Below are 15584 nucleotides of genomic sequence, written 5' to 3'. Positions count from 1 at the left end.
TGGGCTCTGCTGATAGACTGCAGAGATAGTGACGGAGTTCTCAAGGGCATGTGGCAGTGTCTGCAGACATTCAGAGTTGTCACAATGTAGGTGCATCTAGTGGGTAGAGGCCAGGGGTGCTGTCCAGCACTCTTCTGTGCAAAGTGAGCACTGGACTGCGCCAATGAGCAGTGCCTCGGGCAGACCCGTGCGGGACTGGCCCCACTCTGGGGGTTTAAGGGAAGTGTAAGGGGAAACTCCTCTTTGGTGTGGAGGAGGTATGTGTGGACTTGGCACCCCACAGCACAGCTTCTGCCACACTCCCTCCCCTCCCCGTGGTATTTCCACGTTCTCCAAGGAGTGCTGTCCACACACTCCACTGGACTCCCTCAGTTTTTTTGGTTTTCTGCTGGGCCAATTTGTTTAACTTTTGTAAGAATGAAGTGCTTTACATTATTGAGTAGTACAGTTAGGAGACTGAGAAGGCTGCTCTCAGTGAGAGAGGTCAGTGGGCGAGCCACATCCTACTCAGATTGCTGTTATGGTCTAACTGCCTCCTTTCCCCTCAGACCTCTCTGGAGACTCATACAGGGGACATCTCCCTCATCAAAGAGCTGGCCCTGGCCGGTTGACTCAGTGGTAGAGCGTCGGCCTGGCGTGCAGAAGTCCCGGGTTCGATTCCCGGCCAGGGCACACAGGAGAGGCGCCCATCTGCTTCTCCACCCCTCCCCCTCTCCTTCCTCTCTGTCTCTTCCCCTCCCGCAGCGAGGCTTCATTGGAGCAAAGATGTCCTAAGCACTGGGGATAGCTCCTTGGCCTCTGCCCTAGGTGCTAGAGTGGCTCTGGTTGCGACAGAGCGACGCCCCCTGGGGGGCAGAGCGTCGCCCCCTGGTGGGTGTGCCGGGTGGATCCAGGTCGGGCACATGCGGGAGTCTGTCAGACTGTCTATCCCCGTTTCCAGCTTCAGAAAAATACAAAAAAAAAAAAAAAAAAGCTGGTCCCTCTGGCTGAGGTCATTCTCCATGCCTGGAAGGCCAGCTCTGGAAGTGCTTCCAGGACTGAGGGGATGGGGGGTGTTCCCAGCGTCACTGAGTGGCAAAGAAGGTGCTCCTCGTCCTATTCATCCTACATGTGATTGCCAGGTTGCTGTAATAATGCCCATGCCACTTTTGTTTTAAAACAAAGGTGACTGTATATTTTGAAGTAGAATGCAAAATTCACATCAGTTTTCCCCTTTACCACTGTACCCCTCAGTGTGTACTTTTTGAGAGCACGGGCATGTTTTTCTAACCACAGTTAACAAAATCAGGGCATTTAACATTGATGCAGAGCTATTTTCTATTCCACATTTCGTTGCTTGTCCCCACAGTGTCTCATGGCTGTTCCTCCCATCCGGACCCAGTCGGTCCAAGAGCATGTGTTGCACTTAGCAGTCATGTTTGTTCTTTAATTAAACAGCTGCTGGTTGTGCTTCAGATTGTGAAGGTGAGGCCTGTTGTCCCAAAGATGACCATCACTTTGGGTCTGTTGGCTTCTTCATGGTTAGAGTCTAGCTCTGCACTTTGGGCAGAAGACCACAGAAATGTGTCTTGGGCCTTCTCTGCACTACTTTGAGGGTCCCATCGGAATCCCTCTAGGTTTGAGCCTGTCTCCTGTGTCCTCTGCAACAAACAGCTCTTGGCTTCAGCTTTGTTGCTCATGCGGGGCCCTTTGGGAGGCTAACTTCATTCACCTCTGTGAAGCCTGCCCTTGCCCTTGGCCCCACCACCTCAAGGACCTAAGGTTTCTCAGAGGCACCTGTCCTCAAGGCCACACTGCAAAGCTGTATCCTGGGAAAGTAAGTGCCTTAGAATAAGCAGTTCCTCAGTTCCTCTTGTGTTTTGTTCTGGAAAAGGAGGAAGTCAGTTCCTATTCTTGGTGAATGTATAGTTTATATATCCAGTTTTTCAGGCCACACCTAAAATAGGGGGTGCAGTGGGGTGGGGAGGTCCTATCTCCCTGCTCCTTGGGCCTCGGCTCCCTCTGGCCCCTTCCAGTTTCAGGCTTCATGCAGAGATCCCAGTTCGTGGCATCTTCAGTGTCCCTAGGATTTTCACAGTGCTTTAGGTCAAAATAAACACTTAGGCCCTGGCCAGTTGGCTCAGTGGTAGAGCGTCGGCCTGGCGTGCAAGGGGTCCGGGGTTCGCTTCCCGGCCAGGGCACACAGGAGAAGCGCCCATCTGCTTCTCCACCCCTCCCCCTCTCCTTCCTCTCTGTCACTCTCTTCCCCTCCCACAGCCGAGGCTCCATTGGAGCAAAGATGGCCCGGGCGCTGGGGATGGCTCCTTGGTCTCTGCCCCAGGCACTAGAGTGGCTCTGGTCGCAACAGAGCAACGCCCCGGAGGGGCAGAGCATCGCCCCCTGGTGGGCGTGCCAGGTGGATCCCGGTCGGGTGCATGCGGGAGTCTGTCTGACTGTCTCTCCGTTTCCAGCTTCGGAAAAATACCAAAATAAATAAATAAATAAATAAATAAATAAACACCTAGTTTCCTTTAGTGAGTTTTTAAGTCCAAACAACTTCAGTATTTATGTCCTAAGAACTCAGTAGCCATTTGAAAGTAATACACATAAATTGAGAGAAACTATTCTTAAATGAGCTGCTGTTGTTAACTAACAGGCTGTACAGCTTCTCCTACTACAGAATCAGACTGGCACCACCACCCTCATTTCCTGTTCTGTGTTGATTTTCATGCAGGGCTTTTTTTTTTTCCAAACCAAAGCAACCAGTGCAAACCCGGCTTTCTAATGGTGTGATGTCATGAGAGGATGTAGCACCATCTGCTGTTGAGATGGGGAACCACCCTGAGCTAGCCGTTCCCTGGCCTCCATCATCCTCTCTGGTTTCATCATGTTTGCGTTGACTTTAAATATCTGTGGTTTTGTGAGTCTGCTGCAGTGTGCCAGGCCTGTCACTGTGCAGTGTCGGAGCTGGAGTTCTAGTGGCTCGCAGTCCGCCCGAACTCATCACTGCAGCCTGGTGGATGCCAGTTCCCACGAGAAGGCTAACCGCTGGCAGTACCCGGGCGAGGGGGGGGGCTCTTTTGTTTCCAGGCAGGGAAGCTAAGGCACCTTGGTGCCATCTGTCACCAGAGTGGAATTGAGGAACATGCAGGGAAAACCAATGGATGGTGACCCAGGGGGTCTTACTAGCATTTATAATGTGGTTTCTGTGGAGAAATGAACATTTTCATCCAAGAAACTTTACTTAAAAACAGAATTTTGGAGGGTGGCTTATAAGTTTTTCTTGAAAGCTGTGACTAGTATACTGAGAACATAAATGATTTGTTTAGAATAACCAGTGACTCCCTGTGTTAGGTGCTCTGATTGTGGCCCAGCCTCTCTTCTGCTTTTGACACTCTAAGTGGATAAGACAGTGCAGATAGTCTTGAATTTTTAGTGAGAGAGAAAGGGAGACAGGAAGGGAGAGAGATGAGAGGCAGCAGCTCATTGTTGCAGCACTTTAGTTGTTCATTGATTGCTTCTCACATGTGCCTTGACTGAGAAGGCTTCAGCTGAGTCAGTGGCCCCTTGCTCAAGCCAGCGGCCTCGGGGTTTTAATCCTGGGATCTCGGCATCCCAGGTCGATGGTCTATCCATTGCACCACTATTGGTCAGACTTTTAAAATAAAACACTAAAAGTAATATTGTAGCTGACTTTTTTGTTCTTTAAGGTCACATGTACCTGTTGACCATAAGTTTTATTTGATTTACAGTTGACCCTTGAACAATGAGGGGCTTGTTAGGGCCAACCTCCTGCGCAGTAGAAAATCTGCATGTAACTACTGTCAGCCCTGCACATCCGCAAATTCCCAATCGCTAAGCTGACCCTTGAACACGGATTTGAGCTTCATAGGTCAATTGGGGGAAATCCGTATATATAAGTGGACCCATGCAGTTCAAACCTGTGTTGTTCAAGGGTCTGTCGTGTATATATAAATATTTAGATTTGTATACGAAACTTTATGACTCATCCTTTTCTGATGGTTAGATGTTGCCAGAGTGAAGAGATAAGTGCTTATGTAACTTGGAGCAGTGTTACTCTGTTAGGGTGCTAATCGTTGCTTGGCCTAGCCTTCCTTTCTAGGGACTCTTCCCACAGTCCCTGTGGCAAGACCCACCTGCAGTCCTCTCCTCTGCCACAGTTGATGGGCCAGCTGGCCCAAGGACAATGAGCCAGTGAGCTGGTGTAGAGAACTCTTTCTAGAAACACTGGAGTCACAGCTAGCATTGGATGGCATTAGGATGTAGAGTTATAGGTGGTTTGGGACCATGCACATGATGGTTGGTTAAGAGGGAGGATGGTAGGAGAGAGAAAGTGAACCCGGGAAAACAGCCAGCTGGTTCTGTTGCCTGTTTCTCCTTTACTTTTCTCACTTACAGTCGCACGTCCCCTAGGACCTATGTGCTTCTTGTCCTTGGACCCGTCAGATCTCTACTGCCCAGGGAGTTTGTCTTTTTGGCCAACAGAAGAGCCTTGACTAGACCAGTTAAACTTTTTTGGGTGGGTGGTTTGGAGGAATCAGGAGTCATTTTAATTTTTTATTTCTCGAATTAATTGTTTCCCAAAAGATGCAGTCATTAATACCAAATTTCTTTTTTTCTTTAAGGTTTTTTATTGGCAAATAGGACTTTGAGACAGATAGACAATGAATTTATCCAGTGAAAATACATGAAATAATTAAAAATTAGAATACGTTGTCCATGTAACCTGACCTTCTTGAATCTTGACTGTGTCATTGTTTTCTGGGACAGTTCCCTCAGAAAGGTCAATAGTATGTGAGTCTCTTCCCTGTTCTTTCTGAATTAGTGCTATTTTGGGCTTTAAAAGAAAAACCAGCTGTTTTCAGAATTTATGTTCTTGACTGTCCAACACATCACCAAATTGTTAATTACTATATTAGGTAGAATTGGGAAGAGGAAAAACCATTCATTAGAGAAGTAAATAAACAAGTATCTAACACATTTGGGAGTCTGTTTTACCGAAGACCGTGATACTGACAGGAAGAAGAGGGTTGTAATGTGGTCCCTGTCCTGAGCTCCGTGACCTAGAAGTAACATGGATGGAATTTTGGCTGTTATAGCCTGATTTTCTTTTCTTTTTTCCATTGACTCTGTCCAGTTCCCATTATAAATCACACATCTTTTAAAAAAAGGAGTTTTAGAAGCACTTCTATTTCAGAGTGCCTTCTGTGTTTTAAGTTTTTACAGGAAATATAATATTCCTGTCTTTAGCTGGTAAGTTTTTTTTCTTGACTGTGGGAGAATATTTTTAAAGTTGTCTTTAATTCAAGGCAAAAAATTCATGTTTCTAAGATTTCTGTCTAGGAGGCCAGTCGTCGGTATCCTGGTCCAAATCTGGCAGAGAGCACCCATGTCCTGTGGAGTGTTGTGTGTGGCCCTCCTCAGACTAGATGAGTCAGAGTCCTGGCACTGTGGTGGGAAAGGCAGAGAGGGGCTCTAAATTAGGCCAGTTTGGTTTTCCGCTGCAGGAGAAGTATTTCAAGATTAGCACGGAGGCGTCAGATGTCAGAGCTGTCCTTCAGAAAGATAAATGAGGTAGTGGTGTATGAGGTGGGCGAGGGGGTGATGGCTGGGGGAGGCAGGCGGTAAGTGAGGCAGAGGTGGGGGCTAGGAGGGAGCGGTGGGCAGGGGGTGGGGGTAGGGGTGAGGGTGGGGTGCGGTGCATAGGACCAAGAGGACAACATGGTGTTGAGGGTGGCAGAACAGCCCTCAGTGGGTTTGGAGAGGCAGGGCCTGTGAACACAGGGTATGAGCCCTCAGGGCTCTGCCATGTTAGGAATTGGGGTTGGAGTCAGGGAAAGGGATTAACAAGGATATGGGAGAACTACAAAGGAATGGGGTCCCCTACCCAGTGAAGCCAAGTTGAGGAGGAAGTAATGGGGTCTGTCAGCTGTTGCAAATGACATGGGTCAAGTCAGAAGAGGGCTGGGGTTTGTTGTTGCAGTCATCCAGGTGGGAGATGTCAGACACGTGTTAGAGTCAGAGGGCTCAAGCTTGGAAGATAAGACTTGGGGTGGGATGGGGAGGGGCATTTGAGAGTCCTCTGGCAGAGACCAGTGGTAAAGCCTTCAGTGAGGAGTCAAGTGCTTACTTGCAGGCACCTCGGAATGGGTGCTTGCTGCTGGTGTAGGTATGAATACAGATAATTTCTTTCTTATAAAATTTTTTTTATTGGCCTGGCCTGTGGTGTACAGTGGATAAAGCATCAACTTGAGCCTGACCAGGCGGTGGCACAGTGGATAGAATGTCAGACTGGGATGCAGAAGGACCCAGGTTCGAGACCCCGGGATTGCCAGCTTAAGCGCAGGCTCATCTGGCTTGAGCAGAAAGCTCACTAGCATGGACCCAAGGTTACTGGCTCGAGCAGGGGGTTGCTCAGTCTGCTGAAGGCCCGCAGTCATGGCACATATGAGAAAGCAATCAATAAACAACTACGGTGTCGCAACGAAAAACTGATGATTGATGCTTCTCATCTCTCTCCATTTCTGTCTGTCTGTTCCTATCTATCCCTCTCTCTGACTCTCTCTCTGTCTCTGTAAAATAAAAAGAAAAATAAAAAGAAAAAAGAAACACTCCACCTGAAACTGTAGAGCAAGTGTCCCTAACTACGTCTGGGCCCATGGGCTGCATGCAGCCCCCTGAGGCCATTTATCCGGCCCCCTGCCGCACTTCCGGAAGGGGCACCTCTTTCATTAGTGGTAAGTGAGAGGAGCACTGTATGTGGTGGCCCTCCAACTGTCTGAGGGACAGTGAACTGGCCCCCTGTGTAAAATGTTTGGGGACCCTAGCTCTAGAGTAAGAAAAAACAAGAACTAATTATGAGGACTGGAATGTGGAGGAAAGGGAAGGGGCAAGAGCAGGGACAGAAAGGAGGGGGCGCCCTTCATGCATCTGTGGGGCTCCTCTTCCTTGTTCCGTCCAGTTGTGCAGGGCTTTCAAGTTCATGTCATCCTTCTAGACTTGGAGAGCCTGCCCCCTCACAGTGTCCTTTCCACATTACTGGGGGTAGGTCTGTTTGGTTTGACTTGAGCTGGGTACTTGCCCCTGGTCTGGTCAGCTGTGACTGACCAGAAAATGATGGGAGGCAGGGTTGTGTGCTGTGAACATGCTGCCTGGGTTGTGGACCGTCCCAAGATGGGCTTTGGAGGAGGAACAATGGGGCAGCTCTTAGAAAAGCCGGTCTAGAAGATAAACAGATCTCTCCATGCCCCCTGTCCCCTCCCACCTGTCCTGTACCCTGTGTCCCCCACCACAAGAAATGTGTCTGAAAGCAGCAATGAAAGCAAAGCATAGTGCCTGCTTACAGCCTAGTAGGATAGAAAAATGGAAATGGAAATAGAGCCAGAGAGCAGGAACGAGCGTGGTAGCTGAGAGAGGGCCGGCAGGGTGAGATTTCCTGGCAGAGGGGAGGAGTGGGGAAGAAGTATGAGTAAAGGGACAAATTCTACTTTTTGTATCTGATTTTCTTTCTTAAAAAGTTTGTGCAGTGTGTGCTCCCTCCTGGGTGCACACCCACACCTCTCTTCCACTCCTCCTTCTCCCCCACAGGCGTGCATCTCCTAAACTCTGAGGTATCCTAGGAGACTTGTATCAGGGGAGCAGCGAGCAGCAGCAGTTTGTCCCAGACTAACCCCCTGAACCTGTCTCCAAGGCCCCCTTTTCTCTGACTCCAGTGAGCTGACGGGCAGCCCCACCTAGGCTCTCTTGCGGCTGCTTCTGTAGCCTAGGCCCTCCCTTGTGTCCCTGTCCCCAGCTTAAGTAAATGTACTCTCAAAAAAAATTGTGGTTTTTTTTTTTTTTTTTTTTTTTTTTTTTTTTACACAGACTCATTGATTTAAAGTGAGAGAGTCTCCCACCATTGATTCTTGGTCCTTGGTATAGCACCAGTTTCTTCCATCTGGAAACTTTTGGGATCTTACTTTGTCTCTGGTGTTCTGTGTTCCAGAATATGGTATGTCTTGATACCAGTCTCTGCTGGTTATACTGGGCACTTGGTGCATGTTCCCAGTTTGGAAACTCAGGTAGTTCTAGGAGGGAATTAAGTTGTAAAGAGGGCTTGTGTTTTGGTTTTGAACATCTTGCTGTTTTCATACACTTCTCCATGGTAGTATATTTCTCTGGCTGTATTTCCTTAGTTTTTTCTCCAAAAACGTGTTTGGTGCTTGATGGCAAAGTTACTGCAGAATTTGAGCTATTCACCTGGCAGATTCTGCGTTGAGAGGAAGTTGGAGATATCTTTCCAGGACCTATTGTGTAGTAGTGTTTTTCTACAAAAAGTAAAAAATTATTTTATTTTTAGAGAGAAACATTGATTTGTTCCACTTATTTATGCATTGATTGGTTGATTCTTGTATGTGCCCTGACCAGGGATCAAACCTGCCACCTTGGGGTGTAAGGACAATGCTCTAACCAACTAAGCTACCCGGCCAGGGCCAAAGAATTTCTAACTTAACTTTTCCTCAAAAGATTCGCTGTGTCCTTTATGTAAACCACATAACAAACACAAGATACAGGATATTAAAGGAACTGAGCACATTTAGAAATTATTAGCAATTAGGGTTAGCCAAAACTATTTTCTGTAGGAGCCAAAACATATGTTGGAATGTGCCCCTCGTGTTCCTGGTGCACCCGCTTGTGGAGCTGGGCTTGTCCTGGCTGGAGGCAAGTGCTGCAGATACCCGGCTTAGTGTCTCTGGAAACCTGCGGACAGTGTCCTACAGGTAGGGCCACTGTGGCTGCGTCTGAAGATGGTTGGTGGGAACCTGCTGGGAGATGAGCTTCCCAGGGACTTTCTGAAGCCATGGCCCATGTCTTCTCAGCCTGGAGGGAGAGCTGAAGACCTGTATGCCCAGAATGGCACAGAACACTGACTTGTGCAGAATCCTTGATGTGGTCTGTCATTGCCCCTTGGACAAACATTCCCCCTCTGCCAAAAAATAAAGTGGAGGCGTGTCCTGCAAAGTTGTGTTCATCCTCATGGGGATGTAAATTTTGAGCAGAAGGCAGATGGTTTGCCTCTTTTCTTTTTAAGATTTTATTGACTTTTACAGAGAGAGGAGGTCGGGGGAACAAGAAGTATCTACTCATAGTTGCTTCACTTTTCGTTGTTCATTGATTTCCTATATTCCTTGACCGGGCAGACCTAGGGTTTTGAACCAGTGACCTTTGTGTTCTGGGTTGACACCCTATCCTCTGTGCCACCACAGGCCAGGCCTCAGATGGTTTGCTCTTTTGCCTGGCTTCTAGCTTGTGACAGGTGTGAGAAGTCCATTTCTTCTTTGGCTAGCAACTTTGAGAAAAATACTCTGGCCTTTTGAAGGCTAAGGCGACTTCCCATTGGAGAATTTGGAGCCTGGAGTGTCTTGAGGGTTAAACACCCAACACGACTCAGCTGAAGACTAGATTGACTAAGCCCTCCACACCAGTGCCCCATGGAGAATGTATTGTTCCTGGGCGTCTGAGCTGTCTCCTCTGGCTTCTGTCACTGCTCTGGCACTCCACAGAAAATCATGAGAGACACAGAAAGTGTCCCATGTCAAGAACAGACAGAGCAGGCTGGGAGATGGCTGTTCATTGGAGCTGCTGGGCAGCTGTGCAGTAACCGTGACTGCCGTGGGCTTCACTTTGAAATCATAACAGAAATCTAGTGGGAGATCACCCAGTATTTGGTTGGAAATTAAGTCGAAGATGACATGAGAAGGGAAATTTGAAAATATTTTAATTTGAATGAAAGTGAAGACAATACCATTTGTGGGACATAGAGAAAGCAGTCCTCTCAAATTTACAGAAGTAAACAATCACTACAGAAAACAAAAGGTATCACCAATCTAAGCTTTTGCCTTTAGAAACTGAAAGAACTGCACGCTGAATTCAAAGCAGGCAGAAGCAAGAAAATAATGATCAGAAATTGGTGAGATTGAAAACACAGTATAGAAAACCCTGGGACTGTAAGCTGGTCCTTTGGAAAGACCAGGCTGATAACTCTAGCAGCCTGAGAAAGAACACGTAAACATGGCACAGTGAGGGACACTGAATAAGTATGGAAACTGAACATGAGAGACTCATTTATTTCTAAAAGGACACCCTTATAAATCAGAACACATGGATGGTATCATCTAATCATGAGCTCGTTGTTGTACCAACTTTTTCAGCTACTTAAGAAGCCTTTTATTACTGTCTTGGTCAATGGAAAAATAAAGAATTAGAAAATACAGTCATTTTCTCTGGCTTTAACTTCAAGTTATCTCATCTTTTGTTGATAACTTTAAAGGCATATTTAAAATTTCATATTTGCTCTTTATTGACTCTAGTATTCCCTTCCACCCTACTTTCAATTTGGAGTGCTCTGAAGCTACAGAAAGCTGAAACAGGAGGCCAGTGGACATTCTGTACCTTCACCAAGATTCAGTCATTTGTAACGCGGAACCACACTTTCCTGTTTTTCTGTCTCTGTGCTTTCTGCTGAACCGTTACAATGCCAGCTTCATGTCTCCATAACAGGGATATTCATTTTCATATTCACAGTGGTATCATTATACCCCAAAACTTTAACATTGACTTAGCAGTGCCCAGTCCAAGTTCACATTTAAATTTTCTTCAGTTTTCCTTCGAATGTCTTCACACCCTTTTTTCAGATTTGGCCTTGAATCAAGTTTATGGGGGGTCCTGGCTGAGAAGGTCTAACAGACTTGCCCCATGAGCAGCCCACTAGGGCGGGAGGGAGGGAGCAGAGGACCGGCTGTGTGTCTGGAGCCACAAGGCCATCCAGGCATTCGAATTGAGTTAGCAAAATGATGGTACAGTTTTCTTTCTGTTTTCCTTTTCCTCCCTCCCTCCCCTCTTCATGTGGGAAAACCAGAAGGATTTGTAAATGGTGACCATCACTTTAAATGAGTAGCGCTCACCCGGGGCCCCCCAGTGACATTGAGTGGTGCCTGGAGACACTTGTGGTTGGCACAGCTGGGAAGTAGGTGCTGCTGGGTATCTGTGGCACCAGGCAGCGCAGTCTAAGTGTCTGCTCTCTGAGGGCGAGAGGCCCTGCATGTAACCTTGATCACCCAGTGAAACCCTGTGTGCACTGCAGAGTGTACCCTTGGAGGGCTCAGAGGCGAGCCTTGATTAGTTTCTGTGGCTTATAACTTCCACTTCTCCCTGGCCGGCTTGGTTTGGTTTGGTTTTTAACCACCTTTAATGCCACTTTTACCTGTTCCTTTTTCTCTTTTGATATACATAACAACACTAGCCATCTTATTTATATATATATTTAAATTTTTTTCCATTGATTTGAGTGGGGAAGGAAGGGAGAGAGAGGGAGAGAAACAGCAACACATTCCACTTAGTTGTGCACTCTGTTTGCTTCTCACATGTGCCCTGACTGGTAGTCACTGAGCCACCCGCCAGGACAACACTGACCATTTTAAAGAGGACAGTTGCGTGGCACATTTACAGTGTCATGCAGCCGCCACCTCTGCCTGCTTCCAGAATATTTTGTCACCTCAGAAGGCTCTGAACTACTGCCTTCAGTGTGGCTTTGTCTTTCCTGGGTGTTCCGTACAGATGCGTTCCTACAGCACGTGACCAGCTTTCCCACGTCGCACCCTCCATGTTGTGGTGTGTCAGCGATGCTCCACTGTGGGCGTGCCACATTGTGTTTATTCGTCCGTGTGCCAGTGAGTGTTTGGGCTGTTGCCCCTTTGGCTGCCTTGAACATAACGTGTACATATCCAGCACCTGTTTTCCATTCTGTTGAACATACACCTAGGAGTGGGATGGCTGGGTCATAGAATTCTGGTTTAATGTTTCGAGGAACTACCAACCTATTTTCCTTCCACACCCACTTTCACTGCCAGAAAAAAAACATAAGCAGCATAATTCCAAAATAAAATTTTTATTAAGTAAATGCCTTAGAATTCAGTTCACCTGGGGGTCATTTCAGTGTCTCTATACCTCTCCTCCTGACCCCAGAACAGGTGGTGCATGTGAGTTTATAGACTCACAAAATTAATCTACAGGTGGCAATACCTTGTGAACACCCAAAAGTGTTCTTTTTACACAGTTTGATTTGGAAAGGTAACAAAAACCTATTTAAAGTGTTTTGAAACTTAGTTTCTGGGAAAGAAAAAAGCAGATATCTCAGCAGAAACCTGTAGTTAACATACTTCATTCTGGCTGTGTGCCCCAGACTCTGTCCTGGACCCCAGGCCAGGCTGAGTGCTCTGCGGCAGAGGAGGCACTGGGAACGCTCCCAGGTAGACTAGCCCACACGGAGGCCATGCTCGGCCAGGGGCTTCTTTGAGCTTTGGAGGAGATCCTCTCCGTGCTGGACAGAAGTCTGGGTGTGATTGCTCTGAGAAGCTTCTGGGTTGCAGTGGTTTTTCCTTCTGTTGCTACTGTGATTTTTCTCGTAGTGTATTCAGAACACCCTTTCCCTTCTGCAGTGTTTAGTGGAACTCACGGTCATTTCCCTGAGGCAGGCCTAAGGATTTTTTTAAAAAAGAAATTGAGATTAGATTTCTTTTTTCCCCACACTGAAGAAATGTTAATAGCAGGTACTAAGGAAAGTGATTCTGGGCAAGAAATGGTGATGGGGAAGGGGTGGATTTTTGTGCTCCTTAATGTGCGGAGTATTGTTTCAGCCTGAATGCAGTGCAAACGTAGCCTTTTCTTTGTCTGTTTCAGACAATTTTACATGAATTGGAGACCAGACCAGAAGCACTTCTGAAGTAAGGTAATTTTGATATAATGAAGCTATATCAGTTTTTAAGGTACAATACTGAAGTTTCTTCAGGATTTCTTTGTTTTTGTTTCTTAATAACCTGGTTTTGCTCATCTCTTTTTTAAGCCCAAAGTTGGTTTTAAGAACAAATTGATCCGGGGAAGGGTTAGGGCCCCAGAGATTGTGGTTTGCATCCTAGAAGAGAATGGTCTTTCTCAAAATTCTTTCACGAGAAAATAGCAGAGCCGTTTGTCCAAATCACATTTTAGTTGGACAGCCAGCAGATGACACAGATGAAGGTCAGGCCACTCGATTCAAGGACAATCCCTTGTCTGTAGAGCAGGGGAGGGGAAGTCTGTGTCATAGTGTCCGGTGGAGAGTCTGGTAAGCATATTCAGTTCTGTGTGTTACTTTGCAATTAATTGTTAGTTGAAATAAATTTAAAAACAAAGTAAATTGAGGTCCTTAAACAATGAGTTATTGTATGCAAAAGGTAAAACTTGATACCATGGATAAAACTGACTCAGTGAATCATAGACCTAAATATAAAATTCACACTAGAAAACCTCTATAAAAGGCCCTGGCCAGTTAGTTCAGTGGGTTACAGTATTGTGCCAATACACAGACGTTGCTGGTTCAATCCCTAGTTGGGTAGCATACAGAAACAGATTGATGTTTCCCTCTCTCTCCCTTCCTTTCTCTCTAAAATCAATAAATAAAAAAATTGAAAGAAAAAAAAGAAAACGTGGAAATCAAGACTCTGCATTTAGGCAGTGATTTCTTAGTCCTGACGTCACAGACACAACCCATAATAGACTACAGTGTGTCCGTAAAGTCATGGTGCACTTTTGACTGGTCACAGGAAAGCAACAAAAGATGATACAAATGTGAAATCACCAAATAAAAGGAAAACCCTCCCAGTTTCTGTAGGATGAGGTGACAGCATGTGCGCATGCGCAGATGATGACGTAACACCATGTATACAGCGGAGCAGCCCACGGCCATGCCAGTCGAGATGTGGACGATACAGAGGAAAGTTCAGTGTGTTCTGTGGCTCGCTAAATTCGAATCCATGACCAAAGTGCAACGTGAATATTGGCGCGTTTATAACGAAGTGCCACCACATAGGAATTACATTACTCATGGGATAAGCAGTTGAAGGAAACCGGCAGTTTGGTTGGAGAAACCCCGTTCTGGTAGGCCATCAGTCAGTGACGAGTCTGTAGAGGCTATACGGGATAGCTACCCAAGGAGCCCTAAAAAATCTGTGCGTGAGCCCACATTGAACTGCACTGAATAGGTATGAAACTGGGAGAGTTTTCCTTTTATTTGGTGCAGATTTCACATTTCTATCATCTTTTGTTGCTTTCCTGTGACCGGTCAAAAGTGCACCATGACTTTATGGACACACTGTATTTATGGCTATGACTTCATCAAAATTAAGCACTTATGCTCCTTCATGACACTGTTAAGAGAATGGAAAGCCCCAGGCGGTAGAAAAGACAGGCAGATCACGTCTTTAAGATGACTTTTGTCCAGAATGCATGAAGAACTCAGAATTCAATATTAAGACATGAACAACCTGTAAAAAAAAGCAAGCAACTTGATCAGACACTTCAGAGGAGTAAGCACGAGAAGATGGCCACGCTGTTAGCCTCAGGGGTGTGCAGATTCACCCAGGCCCGCCCTGTGCATCTGTCAGAAGGACCAGCGTAAAGACGGCACACCAAATGCCTGAGGAGGAGTGTGGACTCTCCTGCCCTTTGGGGATGTGGAGGTACCACCAGGCTCAGAAAGTGAGGCGGTTTCTTACAGTGCTGATCCCGTGCTGCCCTGGGTGCTCTGGCTGCCTGGATGCTGACTGGGAGAACAAAGCTGGTGTCCATGTAAGGATGGTACACACAGCTGCAAGATGAGCTGCAGTAAATCGTGCAGCTGTGTTGGTGACATTTTGGAAAACACCAATCGTGCTTCCTGGGTCAGGAGTGGCAAAACACCTTGTTTATGATTATTTTATATTGATTACATGTTGAAATAACATTTTTGATATATTGAGTTAAATACATATGTTAATACAGTTACTGTCAACTTTTTGTATTTTTCTGAAGTTGGAAACGGGGAGGCAGTCAGACAGACTCCCACATGCGCCCGACCGGGATCCACCCAGCACACCCACCAGGAGGCGATGCTCTGCCCATCTGGGGCGTCGCTCTGTTGCAATCAGAGCCATTCTATAGCCTGAGGCAGAGGCCACAGAGCCATCCTCAGCGCCCGGGCCAACTTTGCTCCAATGGAGCCCTGGTTGCGGGAGGGGAAGAGAGAGACAGAGAGGAAGGAGAGGGGGAGGGGTGGAGAAGCAGATGGGTGCTTCTCCTGTGTGCCCTGGCCGGGAATTGAACCCTGGACTCCTGCACGCCAGGCTGACGCTCTACCACTGAGCCAACCGGTCAGGGAGTTACTGTCAACTTTTTAAGTTTTTAGTCTTGTTATTGGAGAATTAAAACTTCCACATGTGGCTTGTATTGCACAGTATTAACTGGACGGGTGATCAAGGAAGCTGAGATGAATTGGGCAACGGGCCTGTGAGCGTGGGGCTGAAGGTGGTCTCCAGAAATTCTTAGCCTGGTTTGCAGCTCCGCTGACCTGGTTCAGCTGGGATGTAATCTAGTGCTTCCTCTAGAACAGGAGACGCTCTGACCTCCTCTGCTGGAGTCCTTGCAGGTAGGAGGGCGGTCTCCACTCTGCAGGTCAGGCTGTGCTGAGGCAGTGACTTGCATTGCATCACTGTTAGCCCTTCTTGGTGGAATGACACTGGAAGAGGTGACCCAAG

General features: G+C 47.0%; 1 protein-coding gene across 5 annotated transcripts in view; it reads left to right on the top strand.

The window, feature by feature from the left end:
• GNB1 (G protein subunit beta 1) overlaps positions 1–15584 on the top strand; it is an 89848-nt gene that overhangs the window by 29594 nt on the left and 44670 nt on the right. For 2 of the 5 annotated variants that reach the window (XM_066374817.1, XM_066374816.1), the window contains exon 2: positions 12718–12766. The exons of 2 other annotated variants lie outside the window; for them this stretch is intronic. The gene's annotated coding sequence lies outside the window, so the exon portion shown is untranslated. The remainder of the gene's footprint in view (positions 1–12717; positions 12767–15584) is intronic. One more of the 5 variants, XM_066374821.1, reaches the window with a different exon arrangement.

This window comes from Saccopteryx leptura, chromosome 3 (genome assembly GCF_036850995.1).
Source record: "Saccopteryx leptura isolate mSacLep1 chromosome 3, mSacLep1_pri_phased_curated, whole genome shotgun sequence".
Classification (NCBI taxonomy): Eukaryota; Metazoa; Chordata; class Mammalia; order Chiroptera; family Emballonuridae; genus Saccopteryx; species Saccopteryx leptura.
This window is presented reverse-complemented; position numbering and strand designations above follow the sequence as displayed.